This window comes from Sturnus vulgaris, chromosome 18, assembly GCF_052056855.1.
Source record: "Sturnus vulgaris isolate bStuVul1 chromosome 18, bStuVul1.hap1, whole genome shotgun sequence".
Classification (NCBI taxonomy): Eukaryota; Metazoa; Chordata; class Aves; order Passeriformes; family Sturnidae; genus Sturnus; species Sturnus vulgaris.
Genome location: NC_142260.1, coordinates 2,345,584 through 2,362,978, shown reverse-complemented (window position 1 = coordinate 2,362,978; position 17,395 = coordinate 2,345,584). Strand labels below are relative to the sequence as shown.

The 17,395-nt window shown below is 41.7% G+C and overlaps 1 protein-coding gene across 4 annotated transcripts in view; it reads right to left on the bottom strand.

The window, feature by feature from the left end:
• Positions 1-17,395, bottom strand: part of TUB (TUB bipartite transcription factor) — a 135,522-nt gene that overhangs the window by 68,485 nt on the left and 49,642 nt on the right. The window lies entirely within an intron of this gene.

Here is a 17,395-nt window from a genome sequence, read left to right as displayed (position 1 = left end):
CGGGTCCCGCTGCCGGAACCGAACCGAACCGAGCCGGGCCGGACCGAGCCGCCCTCCGCGCCGGGCCCGCCCCTGCCCCGTCAGCCGCGCCGCCGCTGGGCAGATGCGGGCGGCGCGGCCGCAAGGAGCGGGCACGGCACGGTACAGCACGGCACAGCCCGCCCTGGCATCGGCACGGACCCAGCCGTGAGTCGGGCGCTGCCCGGGCAGCCCTCGCTGACCGGGGCGTGGAGAGGTGCGAGGAGAGCGCAGCCTGCACGCAGGCTCCTCTCCGCCCAGCCCACCGCCGAAATGTATGAATTGCCAGCAGCTCAACCCAAAATGGTCGGGGAACCACGGCCTGGGGGCTGTTAGGAAGAGCTTACCGCGGCTCTTAAGGGAGAATCCATGGTTTCGGTTTGCCCACAGCGCACTGATGAGAGCTTTTGGGATCTGGTGGCCCTGGCACGGCCGTGAGAGCCGGCAGCTCTCCTGGGAAAACCATGGTGGAAAGCTGAGGCTGGCTGGGAGCAGAGCACAGTCACGGTGCCCTGAGGAATCCGCCTTTTGCTGCACACCTAGTACAGGTCACCATCCTTTCAGCACAACAAGACCAGCTCTGCTCCAGCTCTACAGCCACAGCAGAAGTAAAGCCCTTTTTAAACCATGTAAATCCCGTGTCAGATTATAAGATTATAGAAACAGTTGCTGACTTCATGGAAGAAACATGACCTGAGCAAAAAAATTAGTGAAAAATAAGGATTAATGAAAAATACTGTCTCTATGTGCTTTGAATAATGCCAGTCTGGCCCCTAGTATCTCACAAGCTTTGTTGTATATAACATTTGTACTGCATATGGGGGGGTATTTAAAACAAAACTAGAGTTAACTAAAGTCACCTTTTCTCCCAAAACAGACACTGGGAAATAAACAACCAAAGGGTTAAATGTGGCACTCATGTGGAAAGGCTTTAGATAGTGAGGGGCACCTTAGTGACAAAGATGTCAAGCTCTGACCTGCTGAGCCATACCCAAATTGCAACACTGTCTTCTGCCTAATGTGTGAACTCATCTGGAAGAAGGTTATGGTACAGGTTATCCCATCACAAGGACTGCAGAATTAAAAGGTAAGATGAATGATTTAGGCTCTGGAAAGATGCATATCTAAGCAGAGAGTTAAAAAAAAATCTTCACCTAAGAAAATAGAGATGGGGAATTTAGAGGTACATGCCTAGAAATGGTAGAGTACAACAGAAAAAGAATCCTCATTTTGGGTTTATGGCATAGAAAGCAAGGATACCATTATATATAGTCTCCTAATATATATACATATTAGCAAATTAGAAACAGATTGAAGGAGATACTTTTTCACTCAATATAACTCTATGGTTGCATTCACTACCAAAGATCACGGTCGGGGCCAAGAAGATGGATGGCATACTTAGCAGGCAACACAAACATCATGTTTCCTCACTGTCATGAACTGCCAGAGGCTATTTTAAATCCAGAAACCAGAATTTAAACGTGTTCCAGAAGTCCAAACCAGATCTGCTTTTCAGGAAGAATTCTCATATCCATAGAAATAAAACATTGTGCTGCTTTCTTGAGCAGTGTCAGGCACTGGAATCGACAGACCTCCCTCCATTGCAGTCAGGCACAACCTGGAGCTGTGAAACAAAGGGTTTCACCACCACCTGGCAGTGTTATTAGCATGAGGAGGCGGCTGAGGAGAGATTCCCATCTCCTGGTACTAAGCTGTGCGCTTTTTCAGCGCTGAGGCTTCTCTGAAAGAGATGAAAGACAAAAGAAGAACTTCCTGTCTTCAGAGACAAAAGTTCTCAAGACTGATGATTAGAATATCTGTTTCCATAAAGCCATTGGTGTAAAGGTTGAGATTGGTGTAAAGATGAGCAAATGCACAGACATCAAAAAGATGCCTCTGAACTTTGGAGGGATGGAAAATATGGAAGTGCTGTAGTGCCATTTAACAGCCCAAGATCATGTTTGGATTCACAGAGACAAAGCATACAGGGTTGCCAGGTGTTCAAAATGAGAGACTGCCAGGGTGCCCTGAAAGATGGGTATGCACAGACCATAATATGTCCACCTAGGGAAAGCTGATAGAGGAGAAGAAAGATAAGGAATATTTTATGGGAAGCAGGGGAAAACAATTTTCGGGCATTTGATCTGCTTTTGAATGGCTTACTTGTGCCCCCAACCCTTCTCCTAATCCTCCTCTGCCCTGATTCTCCTTCATCCCTTTACCATCTCTGGTAAATATGTTTTATTTGGTTTCACTGTCCAGCTTTGGTTCTTTCTCACCAGCAATGTGCTCTGCCTCCATTTCTGAAGCAGCTGAGCGGAGTGGAAAGGTGAATACCAGTCCTCAGCAGCTGGCATCGTTAAAGCAGGGTTACTGCACATCTCTGAGCAGGGTCACAACTCCCCAGCCTTCTATGCGTGTCCCTCTGCTTTGTCTGTGTGGCACACAGAGCTATCTCTGAATGACAGGGCAAGTGTTGCAGAGAAATCTTTGTCAGGAGGAGGACTGAGGTGTTCATTTTGCTGTGTAACAAGCCTGGAGATTGCCCTTGACGTGCTGATCCATTCACCGGCATCTCTAGTAATTCTCAGCAGCTCAGGGAAGACCTGGCTTCACACACACAGGTTTTTACCAAGCACTAAAACAACAAAAAAACAGGAAAAAGCACCGATATATAACAAATAACCCTGACACACCACGACGATTTCCAGGTGCTCTCTGTGAATAGAGCTGTACTTCTCAAAAGCCATGTTTAATTCGTTTCAGATGCCAGCCTGATGGGCATGGCAGTCTGTTACAAAAACAGTGCTTTAAAGGTTCAAGGACTGATACATGAAACAGCAGCGACACAGATGCAAACCTGTCTCCTCCACTGCCAAACGTGTCTCACCAAGCAACATCTTCGTCTATATACAGTCTGCCATCTTTCCAATTATCCCTGTTTTGTCCTCTGTGTAAAATAAGTGTCCCGCTAATACATTTTTATATTGAGGTGATGAATAATACAACACAACTGTATCTAACAGTTGAAAACACCTGCATTTGCAACAGAAAGCCTTCTGGCAATCTGGGTAGAGAGCAAGACATCAAAGAAGCACTGATGAAAGGCAGCCTGGAGAACCTAAGAAAGCAGTAAATAAGAAACTTATGTAAGCTCTTTCCTAAATGTACAGATTCATTACCTTAGAGTCAAATTTTCTCATGATGGGATTTTTTTTTTATCGCTTAGCCCATAAAGAAAAAAAGTAGTAAATGTATATACTGATTTGAGAAAGATCAAGATGGAGTATCTTTTATCTATCTACAGTCCTTGGTGTTTCTTTCCAGGCCCACTGTTCCATCTGCACTGCTGAGCACGGCACTGCTCAGAGCTACAGACAGAAAGCTCTGCATGTTGAGTGCCTCAGGTTTCCCACACCTCACAGCTGCTCCAGCAGGCTCAGGTTTTGTATTGAATTCAATTCCTGCCTCGTTTGCCTTTTTAGCTGACCTGGACAAAGGTTGATTTTAGGAAAGTATGGTAATGAACTCAATAACCCACCCTCGGTTTATGCTGGGGTGTAACACAAATCCTAACTCACAGTTCCCAACCCTTTCAAAAGGCATCTAAGAGACGAAAACCATCTTTACTTTTGAGGTCTCCTCAAAGGGCACGAGCTGCCAGTTTGTTGCCTCTGGGTCAGCTCAAGCACAGTGCAGAAACATTTCTACCTAGCCTTTTAAATCTTATAGTAGCACAAACAGAACAGATTTGGCATAAATGTGTAAAGATGCTGAGCTTTAATTTATTGGCTTGAGATTTTCTCATTTTAAGCTCCAACTGACAAGGAATAATGAAGGATGTGTTTGTGCTGGCATGGCTACAGAAGTGGTTGTGTTTGGATTTTTCCATTCCAATGTATTTAGAATCAAGAGATCATATTTGAAGTTAAACCACCCCAAATAAAATTTATCTGTACTCCTTACAAACCTGGAGTTACTAAAAATGTTCGTGGATTTTTCTTTATAAAGCTCAGATCAGTTGTGAGCATATCTAGGATATTTTGTTTGCTTGAAAATCAAACTGTGGAACTGACCAGGACCAGATGCAAAAGCTGAAGGTTTTGTATAATGAGCTGATATTTATCAGGGTCAGTATATTTCTTCCCATACAGTGAGTTCTGAAATGCACTGAATCAATTTCAGAATAAACTCTCAGGATGATAATAAGGGTGTTAACACTTTCCCAAATTGAAAAAAAACAATAAAATCCTCTCAAAAAGTGGGGAAAAAAAATCATAGCCCTGAGTGGTAATTTTGGCCTTAAGCACTTCAGTAATACCAAAGATACAACAGAAGTAATTCTGCCTGTTGTTGTGGTTTTTGGATGAGGCTTATGTCAAGTTCACTGTCATTGTGCCTTAAACAGAAAGAAGCCCAGGTTTGATCTTGTTTCCCTAGCAAGAAAAAAAAAAACACTAACAAAAAACCCCATTATTTTTGATATCCCAATTTCAAACATAACAAGAACATTTTATGGTAAAGTTGAACAATTTGGAAATAAAACTCCAGGGAGGGAACAGATTGATGCATAAAAGAATATTTGCAGCCTTTACATGGTTGATCCTCTCCATCTCTCCACAGAAGCTCACCTTTCCTTATTGCATTTCATCTATTCTCATTCCAGAACCTACATTCCTGCTTCTTTATTGTGAGGCTGTGAAATATAAATACTTAACAGTAACACCCTGAAATAAAATCTATTCTGCAATAACAGAATAGAGTTCCCTTGCCACCTAGGGTAATTTTTCACTTTAGTCACTTCAGTTTGAACTTGCCTAGCTCCAGGAGATCCTGTCTAATACCAGTTTTTTAACAGTTAATATCAAGCTCACACCTACATCTACACATTCCTAAAGGATAGGAAAGTAGGAGAAAATGCTAACTTTTGAGGAGGGAAAGCTGTTAAGCTCCCTTTGCCAGCACAAGAAATCAAACTTCATATGTCATTGTCCTTGTGTGGGTGGCCTGCTTTCAACAATGGTGGCCTGTTTTCCACACTTTCTAAAGAAGTTTTAATTCAGCGTGATACCACATCCTGTAACACACTCAGCACCTCTCTCAAAATCTTGCACTGGGTACATCCAGTGTTCTTATTTTCCAATGTAAGTAAAAAATCCTGTTACTGAGAGGAAAAGAAATGATGTCACTGGTGTACATAAAGTCACTGAAACTTGAGTGAGAATCTAATATCATCATAATTGAAGCTCCTGTCCTCTTTGGAATTGTCCCATTGAACAATTACCTAAATCCAGTGGGGCCAGTGGAAGCAGATTCTGTTCCATACTCCCTGTTTGACTGCCTTCTAACATGAAATTCTTACATTCTGATGCCTAAAGTGATCGTTCATGAAGGATAAACTTTCCTATGGCAGTGCTTAAATACAAAATTGGAAAATCCTATGCCATTTCAGCATACTATTTCACTTAAGATTTGCTTTAAAAGGTTTCTTTTCCCTTTATTTGTTATTATACCAGATTTTGCACTGTAATTTTGCTCTCATCTCTGGCACTTAAGCTCTTTGGACTTTTCTGAACCATTTCTATTATTTACATATCAATCAAGGCAGTTACAATCCAAAAAAAATATATTATCAAAAAATACCCCTGCCCAAAGTACATCTCTTCCCTATAAAACAGGTCTAAATTTATAGGAGACCACATGCAGGTTTACTCCATGAGAATTATGTCATTTGGGGTGAGTGTTTTGCCTTCTAAAAGTCAAAGATCATTTTCAGTTCTGGCTCCTTTTCTGTTTCGTTTTGTTTTCATGGACCACAGGATAGATGGCAATGGAAGAATCTCGTTTCTGGAGATCATTTTACACTCAGCAAGAGGGGAACATATTGCATGTCCCTTTGTCCCAAGTGTAGAGGACCCTAAGATGTCCTTCCAGGACAAAAGCAGACTCCTCCAACTCAGACTGGGAGAGCCATGCTGAAATTCTTGCAGGCTGTTAGCAAATGACAGCATGTCTCCTCCTGCTGAAAGGATAAATCTCAGACTGTTTCTTCATGTTAAATAGTCTTCCCTTTGCAGCATGGTGAGGAAGCAACTGTATTTAGTGCTGCAATACCCCAACATATACCTTCATAACTATTCTGTAAAAGTATACATAGGAATTGCTTCCAGTTATTGTAAAAAAAAAAAAAATTAAGCTGTCTACCCCAGCTGAGGGTTTCGTTTTAAATGTTCATACTTAGCTGGGGGGAGTGAAACAAAAAGCCAAACAAAATCCTGCCTAATCTCAGGGATATTTCCACTTCACAGATAGTTCAAACTCAAATGTGACTTATCTGCCCTTAAAAGCTGTTAACTTCACCTGACAATGAGCCAGAAAATTGAAATGCTCCCAGCAGAACTTGTAAGTAGAACCAGAAGTGCTTTGCCATAGGTGTTTGGATGGAACATCACGATAATGACCTCCTCATTTTATACCCTCTAGATTTCTTCCATGAAACATGATTACTCAAAAAAGTCAGTTTCTTTAAAAAAAAAACAAAACCAAAAGCAAGAAAAAAGAGCCTCAGATTTTGAGAGAATTAATGTTCCGTTACACTTTAGCACAGAGCTGCAATCAAATTAAAATGAGGTTGAGTTCACTGTACAAAGAAAAAAAAGATTTGAATGGTTTTGTTTGGAATCAAAGCAGCTGGAAAATTGGAAACCAGCTTTAGAATAGCTGAGTGTTTTTATAGCGTTATTCCACAGTCTTCAAAGTCTTCAGATTATATATTAAGATAAAATACTATCAAGTTATTATTCTCATTTGCTTTCTTTAAAATCATCTAGCTGCCAAAACTTTCAAAAGGAGCAGGAATAAGTATTTAAATTATTGTCCTTCTGCACTCTTTCCACCAGAATGGGCTAAAGGAAACACCTGGTTTCCCTTCAGAATTTATGCAACTTATTAAGTTGGCTTACTGCAATCACCTGCACTTCTGGCCAGTCTGTGACACTATTTGTAACACAAATCGTTTCTGTAACGCCATAAAATGTCACACTCACGTTAGAGGTGACAAACGGAGGCAAGAGCTGGATGATTTGGTTTGGCTGCAGCTGTGCAGAAAGGCTGTGGATGAGCTGGGACACGATCAGTTGATTTTCCCCAAAACCCCCATCCCTAGCACACACAAATCAGGTTTTGGGCAGCGTGTGCCAGGCTCTTTCTGAGTCCTCCATATCTGCCAGAACAAGGACAAGATGAGAGCACTTTGCTTCCTCAGTGTTTCCCTAAATTACAATCGAATGCAACTGGTAATAATTTCAAAGGCACAGATACACTAAATTAACTCAAACTGCTGGCTGAGAATTTCTGTTTGCAAACGCTGTTAATGTTATTGATTTCAGCACACAGTTTTGCACTTCACCTCGATAGATGTCTGAAGCCATGGCCAAATTGCTCAACGTGAGCTAAATGTGAGACCCTGAGTTCAATAATGTGGTCCAGCCTAAAGAGCCCTTTTCTTTCTGTGTTTCAGCACGTTCTTATAAAATGCTTCATTTCAGTATTTACCAGGTGATATGGCTGTCAAAGTTTAACAGCTCTTTGCTGGGGAGCCCCCAGTTCCCACTGGAGAATGCAAGGGCAGGATTTTTTTTATTTTGGCTGGAGATGCATTAAAATAAGACTTCTACTTTAAAAAATTCAAGTTCTTCAAAAAGACTTCTCCTCCATGGCAGAAGATAACGTAAAACACCATTTCTTATGTAATTTTGGGATAATAATTTAAGACAGAGGTCAATCAAATAGTTTACATCTTTCTGTAAAAACTGTAAAAAAATTATATGGATACAAAATTATCTGAGCCTGTGCAGATTATTATACGAGAAGATGGCTTTGGCATCTTTTTCTTCATTTTGGTTTGCATAAACCAATCTCTCTTTTTTGCCTCTCAGACCCTTTTCAGACAACATCCACTTTATCCAAAATTATCGTGGGTAGATATTTAGGGATGTTCTATTTAATATCCAGCTCAGGAATTGCTACTTTGATTCTTTGGGATTTCTCAGCACCTCCTGATCAGTGACAATTCCCTGTTCTTCTTCGGAGGCAAATCCTGTTACACTTTCCTTGCATGGACACTGCGTTTTTCCCTTCTGTCCTTCCAGCTGTGTCCATGTGCCAAACACTTTTACTCCAGTCTGGGTCACAACATCAGTAACGTGCCCTTCAACCCCCCTGCAGGAGCAGCAAGTTACAAACGATCCCTGCCTGAAAGCAGGGACGATTCCAGCTTCACACAAAATGTATTATTTATGACTAAATCAAAAGGAGGCTGTGAGAACAATGCAACTCTCCTTCAGTGAACGTGCAGATACAGTACATGCCACGGAGAATAAGAAACCAGGGAGATGATCTGAATTGGGAAAAGATATGATGCATTCACTTAAAAAAAAAAATAATAATTATGTAAGCTTAGTCACAAGGCTGGATTTAGTGAGAGAGCTGGGGAGAGGAGAAAGGTAAAGGGCATGAGAGCTCGGCAGGTCAGAATCTGTGGCTGCCTCCCTGCTGGTACCACCCATCCCTCCCATTCCTGTAGGATTGATGGAAGAGTGTCTCTGTTGACATTTCCTTCCTTTCACAGCTCTGTCCCATTTTCTTGGCTCTAAAGAATTGATATTCTTCAGCAAAGACAGAGGTTCAGGACTTTAGGAAGGGATTTCTGTGTCTGCACTGTCCCAGCTGCCCTGCCCAGCACAGTGAACCTCTGAAGGTCAGCATGCTTTGACTGGAAGAAGAACAAGAAGGAATATGAAAGAGCTGGGGGGAAGAAGGGATTATGAAAGCCACCAGATTTTCTGCATTTACAAGGAAACTGTTCAAAAACCACTGATGGCCCCTTTCCCAGAAAACAGTAGTATATTTAGCTGTGTTCTCTATACATATAATGTATGTACATGTTGTACCTCTAGCAGCCATAATGAAGCAGTTGTACATAGTGCATGGCACAGGCTATACCTGATATATACATATATATATATATATGTGTATTTATACACACATTCTGCTATACCTCTGTGTGACTCTGCTCCCTCTCGTGGAGTCCAAATTTAACATTGTCCTTGAGAACCCACTGTGCCCAAAGTGCTGCCTCTTCCTCAGGAAATGCTGAGCAGTTTCCTCATTCTGACATTTGCTATTTATTGATCCTTGTCCACTCTGTCTTCCTTTACACATTTCATTCCATTTACACAGCAGCCTGTTTGCAGCCAGTGCTGCATTGTACTCGAGTATGAGAGGGATTTATTGAGACACACAGACCTAGAGAAATTCCCTTCTGAGCCTTTTGGCTTGTCTTCCTATTTAACTCTCTACCAGACCCAGCTCAACAAGAAGACCCTTCCTGTATGCAGAAATGTAAAAGCAAAAGCAAGACTCAGTGGAGGAAGTTAAATCAAGGAGAAGCAGAAAAAAAATACAGCAAATCCAGAAAACATTGAAAAAGTTCATGATGGCGTAATAGGCAAATTGTTGTGGAAAAGAAGAGAACCAGACAGAGGGGGAAATAGTATAAAAATAAATACAGAGAGCAGGAGACTCGGGTCTAAAAGACAGAGTTGGAGTTAATGGACTAAATAGAATCAGAAACTACACACAAAAGGTCAATATATCAGCAAATTGGGGGGAAAAAACCCACAACAACCCTACGACAATGAAAAGTCTCCAAAAATACAACTTACTCTAACAGGATCTTGGAGCAAGTCAGTAAATTAGAAAAGTGTCACAGATTATTTATGCAAAGGGTTGTGGCTCCTGCAGTAGACAGAAGCAGCTGGTGGGTATTGATACTTTCTTTTCTTGTTTTCCAATTTCTTACTGCTTCATGGCAATGAATTTTGTTGCATAGCACATGCCAGTCATACAGTAAATGAGCAACCCTCGAAAGGAAACATACTGCATATTTTTCTGAACAGCAGATTTGACTTCAGATTGTCTTCTAAAAACAAATCAGTTTGTAAAAAAAAAAACCATATTTTGGTGCTAACTTCTGCTCAAAGTGCCCAGCCTCACAGAGTGCCACGTGTTTCCCTGCTGTTTGCCCCAGCTGTCAAAAAATGCTTGAAGAGTTTCCTGGCTTTCCTTTTGCTATTCACATTGTGTGCAGGCATTTCAACTGACCTAAATGCATTATTACATTGAAATAAGATAGTGTAGGGCAGACTCAGATGAAAATTATGTTTTGTAAGGAAATAATTGCCAATAAATAGGCATTTCCGGAATTTCCACTGGAATTGGTGGAATTATTTATGCAAATATATCCTGTGGTCAGCCTGACATGATCAGGGTAGGGGTTCTGAGAGGAGGAAACCCAAGCCTCAAGATGTATTACACCATGTTCTCCTCATCTCAGTAAGTGCCATCTTTCCCTTATACAATTTTTAATTATTTGCAATTAACTCTGGACGTTTAGAGAAAATCGTTCATTAATTCAAATATTTGGAAGGACCAGCAAACGTGATTTTCATTTAAATGAAAAAGAGTACTGGAAAATGTTTAGGTTGTCATATTGGCATCCTGCTTAACAAAACTTTGCTGTCCCCTAGCAAGATTTTAGGGTGACAGTAAAACAGAGGGTGTCTCTGTGCATATATCCCCTACCCTGAGATCAGTGTATTTTACTCCAGCAGAACAGCAGCTGTAAAAAATATTTAGTGGTATGAGTACTCCTGCCTGCTTACATGACACAGGCACATTCTGACCAAACTTAAAATGGAAAGTCTGGGCTCTTTTAACACCTACCCATCAATGGTTTAAGTCCCTGAATATAACTTAGTTTCATTCCTCACTGACATGAAGTGAATTCTAAGCAGGTACAGAGGGAGATGTGCCTCTGTCTCAATTGCAATCTCAAGAGCAGAATTGATTCAATATATTTATCTTAAAAAATGCTAGGTTTTCAACATCACACATATCTTTCCAAAGGTGCTTGAGTTACATTTCATATCTTGTGATCAGCTGCATCTCTGAAACAATCTATCTTCCCTTTATTTAAAAGAAAATATTAATGAACAAAGGTAGTGTTATGAACATTTGCAGTCCCTGAAGAGTAGGAGAACTCCAGGCATCAAAGCAAAGCATCACAAGAGGCAGCAAACTGCAATTGAATTGCAGGACCACAGGAGATTGAATTTCAGCTGAATGAGTCCAGGACCTGATGATGTGATTTTGAACAAGTCACCTCACCCATAGATCTCCCTTTCCTTGTGCAGTGTTTGCAGCATAAACACAGGCAAAATGTGATGCAGGACAGCCCACTGGAATTTAAGTAAAATCTGTGAGGTTTTTAGGAAGGCCCAAATCCCTGATGTGCCTATTGAGCACTCACTCTTGAGGTACTGAAGATACTGGAAACACCAGAATGCAGAGGTTACTCTGAACACATCCAGATGGAATTGGCAACTTCCATTAAGAAACCCTTCAAAATTCCAGCAGCAGCTGCTGGGCACAACGGACTGAAAGCAAACTAGGGATTAGACTCCTTGCATTCTTCATTTCAGTGAGACACACACACTGAAAATTCCTCCAGGCAAAAGATTAGCACATGCAATCCTCCTTAAGAGTGCCTGTAAATTACAGGTTATGTGCATCAAGATGATACAGAAGACAAAGATGGAAATACAACTTCTATAAAGGTGAAAATCTCTTTTACTGACAACACTTGTGATAATCTATGACTTCACTAACTCACCTTGAAATAAGAACAATTCCCACTGTGCCATTCTATAAAGGCTCATGGAAGGTATATGGCTCCCAAATTCCTCACATTTCTCCAGAAGAAAGATTGGTGCTTTAGCCCAGTCTCTGCCACGAGTAAAAGATTTCCTTAAGGGTAGCAAAAAATGGAAGGTGCAGAGAGAACAAAACATTTTCTTAGCAAAATATTTTCTAGCCCAAATGTCCTAGGGTGCCTGAAGGGAGAGAGCTGCCAGCCTTAAGGTGTGAGGAGCTGTCCTGCCCAGACATTTGACTGTGTCAGGGTTTCACCTGCTGCCCTCCCCTCTATCACTGCCCAAGGCATTGTCAAAGATGTATCTGGAGGTGCAGAGGGGCAAGGAGTGATGAAATTGTGAACTGAGTTTGCACCATTTCCACATTTTCATGTGACTATCTCCCAAATCCCAGAACCCTGTCATCCTGAGCTAAGGCCAGGTACTTTCATTCAGTTCATTCTCAGCTTGCATTTAGAACTGATCTTTTCCTGCAAAGCATTTCCCCATTATACATGCAGAGGGAAGGGGGAAGAGTGGACCGACATTTGCACAAGCAGAGACGCTGCAGAGCAAGATCATAATTTATTTATTGGTTTGAATCTGAATAGCCTCATTTGAACTCATAACTCTCCTAAGTTCATTCCCTGTGTGATTTACTCTGACAGGCAAATTAGTAAATGTAAAGAGATGGATAGAAGAGCCTAAAACTTCTTCATTTCAGTTTCAAGAAAATATAGCTTCTACATAATAGCAAAACATTGAATAAGAGAATAAAATTCAATGCTAAACAGTTGAAAACTTGGGTTAAATCATCTCTTTTGCTAACCAACTCTGCATAAGTGTTTTATGAAAAGTACAGAGCCAAGCTCAGTTCCTGGATAAAACCTATGATTATTTTATAAAGACATATAGTAATTGAGGATGATTCAGAGATAGCTGAAGAAACAGCAGCTGTATCAATCTTCAGGGAAACAGTTCACAGAAATACATTTTTAAAGACTCCTCAAGGGCAACTCCTTGCTATAGTCCATCTGTTCATAAAAATCAAAATGAGGGGAAAAAAATCAATTATGGTTTAAATTTAAATCAGATTTCAAGCCTAAAGCTTTTCAATTCCTTTGTCTAAGATTGCTGGCACGCAGGCTTTGGATTTAAGACCCGTGTGATCTATTTGAAGAGAGAGGCTGGCAGGGCACACCATTACATGTTCAGGTCTCTCCTGTAGGCCAAAGTTGTGAACATTACTGAGCTTTTCCCCCTTTTACTCCCAGCTAGGGGTGACTGACAATGTCTCTGTCCCCTCACATCTCAGGAGCAGAGTGCTCTGAAAATCAAGCTCTGCATTCCTGGCTCAGATCGACCAACTGTAGGGAGAAGTGAGATGAAAGTACAATGGCAGAAGTGAAACAGAGGTCACATCAAATGTCATTTTGCAAATGAGCAGATCAGTTCAACTTCTTGGATCATAAGACACTGCACATAGATATTAGTAGGAATTAGAAATCATAAAGACAAGTTGATGGGCATTCTTACATGGAAGGGATGCAACTTGGGTATTAGCAGAACTGAATTTTCTGTAGCAGCATAAATATCATGTTACATTTTTGATGGAAGAACTGCAGTGCTAACAGCTAATACTGTACCAAGATCTCGTCAGTATTTTTAATTGCATTAGCAATGCAAGGTCAGGTGCTTCTCCTTCGGTGAGACTGAATTAATGTTATTAATGTGCACAGAAGATTCTGCATTCAGATTAATTTATCAGCATTGTCTATATCAGTTGAAATACATACTGCAAAGCCTCTTCAAGCAGGGAAAATACTGTGTATAACAATAAAACTGCAAATAAAACTCCAGATTTCCATAGGGACTAGCAGAACTTCACCGAGTTGGAGTGAGCAATGAAGATTTACATCAGCTGAGAGCTTGGTCCATTATTTATGTAATGCTCCCTAAGTCATCATAAAACATGACAGACGCAGTATTAATGATGAGCTGCTAAAACTTAACCAGGGTCTCCCTCAACCCTTGTTGCTTCGATCAGGACTGTGTATGACACTTCTGGAATAAACTGCTTTCATTTCAAATCCATCAAATTTTATCTCTTGCTTCTCCTTGAGGTGATTGCTTTTTGGCTGGGACAAATTATGTACTCAGGTCTAGTCCTAAATTAGAGTTCATTTTGAGTACAGCCTTCCTTCACTTCTGAGGGTGCATGAAATTCCTGTGAGAGTTGGGTTATCTGATGGGCAAACAAGCTCCCTCTCACTGAGCCCGGAGGGTGAACAAGCCTGCTCTGGGTGAGGATGGAGGGGAAATCCAGAATAATGAAGAAGGTAACTCCCAGAACCAGCTTTCCTTTCCTTTGCCCTCCAGGCAGTGAGGAGAAGGGTGTGGAAAGAGCCTGAGAATGGCATTTTCACACACTTTGGTGAGACAGCAGCCGTGCCCATAGCACTGCCAAACAAAGGATGGACCCCTATCCATGCAGGACGAACCACTGTTTAAGCAGGTACCAATCATATTTGGAAGTTAAAAGAAATAAAATCACACTTAGTGCTTCGAAGGAGAGCTGCAGGGCTGTGAAAAGAGCACACCGAGCAGCCCGTGCATCCATAAGCTGTGCCATGCTTCTCCAGTGCTGCAGCACTGCCTTTGAAAAATATATTGTTCCCCAATAAACTGAGGCCATTTTGATCTGCCTCTTGGATTTTATCTTTACAATTCTGCTTTTCACATTTTCTGTAGAGCGTGGAGTGCTGGAAGTATTTTCCCTGTAAATGAACAGGCTTAAGAGAGCACAAGTGCAGGAAAATGCACCATGAACTAGCCATGCTATAGCCAAATGCATGCAGCATTAGCACATGCATTTCACAGCAGACAGCAGTACTGATATGGTCCTGAGTCTTTACCTGATCACTGAGTAATCAATATTTACCTCCAATGTACTTCTGATCAATCATTTTTTCCATAGCAGCATAAAGTGGCACAGACCACGAACCACCAGTATCTCCTCTCTCCAGTACTCTGCATTTTCTTTTGAGGTGTGCTAGAAAAAATAACTAGTCTTTTCTCAGCCACATTCATCGTTTAGATGAATGTGTCATTTAGGTCCAGCAATGCTCTCCATTGTAATATTTCATATCAGAAAAGAAAATGGAAATGAACACATTTTTTCAGGTGCTTGTCGTCGAGTGCTGGCACACATGAGCTGAAAGATGCTGACTCAACGGCACTTTCATAGATGAGAATTTCCCCAAAGAAATGGAGAAAAATCTGAGACAGGGGAAGATAAAACCCCACCAAAACAGGGCCAAATTCTGGTCCAGTATAAAGCTATTCTAGGAATATGTTGATGAAGAGTTGATATAAGCACTTCACAATGATCAGAATGACATTACCTCAGATCCACATCTGGGGCTGGTTTGGCATGCTGCCTCCAGTCTGGAGGCTGAGCCACCTATTCAGAGCTAGCCATGGCCCTTTTGGTAAGAGGCTGCATTTGCTGCCAGCTCCAGGGTCTCCATGTTGTACACCAAAGGCAGAACAAGCCCAGAAATTTTCCTGCTGCTTGTTCCAAGGTGACAGACTTGCTGCAACAGGCAAGCAGGTCCTGCAGCAGCTATCCCTGTGCCCTTCCAAATGGACCTGCTGCCTTTCTCCTCCAGCACAAAATGAAAATTGCACAAGCAGCTCAGGGAAAGGAAGTTCCTGCTAAGAACTGTTTCCTTGGAGGACAGCAGCACTGCTAGGAGTTGTGGCTGGTGCAACTTAACCCACAAAGAACACGAATGGTTGCAGACAGAGCAGACTTTGCATTTTCATTTGATTTCTTGTACGGTTTTGTAAGAGAAATATTAATAGCACACTAATGGCAGCAATTACTATAATGAATGTGACAGCTGGTACCAGCAGCTGAGCATACGTTGTGGGTTTTATATTTTCTGTGGATGGCATGAGGCAGCTCCGAGCAGTTGCAGTCACTGTCTTTTGCTTTTCCTGAGGATTCTATTTTCAGCAAGACTGTGCTTGTGGCAAAAAAGATGGAGAGCTACTTTTGTAAGTGTGTCACCCCTCAGGAGGTTACCCACAGCTCAAAGAAATAGGTAACGTGTTCAAAATATGAACCTGCTCTGGTGCTCTCAATGGGTACAGCTCCACTGACAAAGAAAGAATCCTTCAGCTGTTCACCAAGCAGTTTGACTCTCCCCTTCCTGAAGGGAAAACTGAGTGGAGGCATTCCTGCAGCAGAACTATGAAGCAATGGACAAAACCCTGGTCATTTGGGAATATTTACAAACGAAATGCACGTCTGGGATGCCCCAATTGCCACCCACCTGCTTCACCTCTGAATAGAGCCGGTAGAGTAAACGAAAGAGAAATGTAGCACAGATACTAAGGAAAGGGCAGAAAGGATATAAGAAAATTGTTCTGGCTCATCTTCACTCAGATTAAAGCCTGGTTATTAATTATCAGTGAGCAGGGGCACTAGCAGGCGTTGGACTGACGGGTTTTAGTTAAACCCAAAAGGCGGTGCCAGCCTCCCCCAAGGCAGTGCAGTTCAGAGTTCACCTCCAGATTCCCAAGGGTTGCCAAACTTGGAGTTCAGCATTCCTGTTTTAAACTTGGAAGTCACGGCTATTCAAGTGCTGTTCTACTCTCTTTGGTTTCTCAGGATAACACAGCCCAGGTTCTGGGAAGCCTGAGGCACTTCCAAGCTGCAGGAGAAGCCTGCAGGAGATAAAGGAGGCATGAAAGGCAGTGGGCACTTCTGGTACTCACTGTACATGGTGTGAAAACTTAAAAGGTGATAATGACTGTGCCTGTCACCTGCTCAGCTACTGAACAACCAAGGATAATTGGATCTGAATTCTTGTCTGCACTAAGATAAGAAATTTCGGAGTCCCCTTTAAACCAGACCCTCAGACTGTGACCCAATCAGCCAATCAATATACTACTGAAGAACTTTGTTTCTCCTAAAGAGCTACATGTTCTAAAATTAGTCTAAATTGTTCTCAGAAGAGAATGCTTCCAAAAGTTCCAGGTTCTCAGGCTAACATCCACATCTACTAACACATTTGCACTCTGCCTTTTGTAAACTTGGGTCAAAGTTGACTCTCATGGCCCATTTTCTAAACTAACAGTTCTGGCTACCCCATGCTCTTGTCCTGAAGGAATATTCTAGCCTGCCCTGCCATTATGAAATGTAATGACTGTGTTTTTAAAACGCCTCTCTGTCGAAAACTTACAGTGTGAATAAAGCACAAGCTTTACATTTAAACTTTATGTGCATTCAGCAATCCTCAGTGTGGAAAGATGCAGAAGAGTGTAAGGCAGAGAGAACAGTGCAAATACACCAACATTTTAGTTGAAGGGAAATTAATATCCTAGAAGCCACAGAAAACAAAATACAGCTTTCGGATCTTAACTGTTGTGACGTTTCTAGAAGGCAAATCTCAAAGCACAAGCTCAAAGGAAAATAAACAAAGCCAAGTGGCATATCCATTAAAGTCTTCAAGAAACAAAGGGGCAGCTTAAATGCAATCCGTCAGTGTAAGAGCAGAACAGGCACAGTTGCTGATTTCAGCAAGGAAATTGCATTTTGGACAAATGAGAAA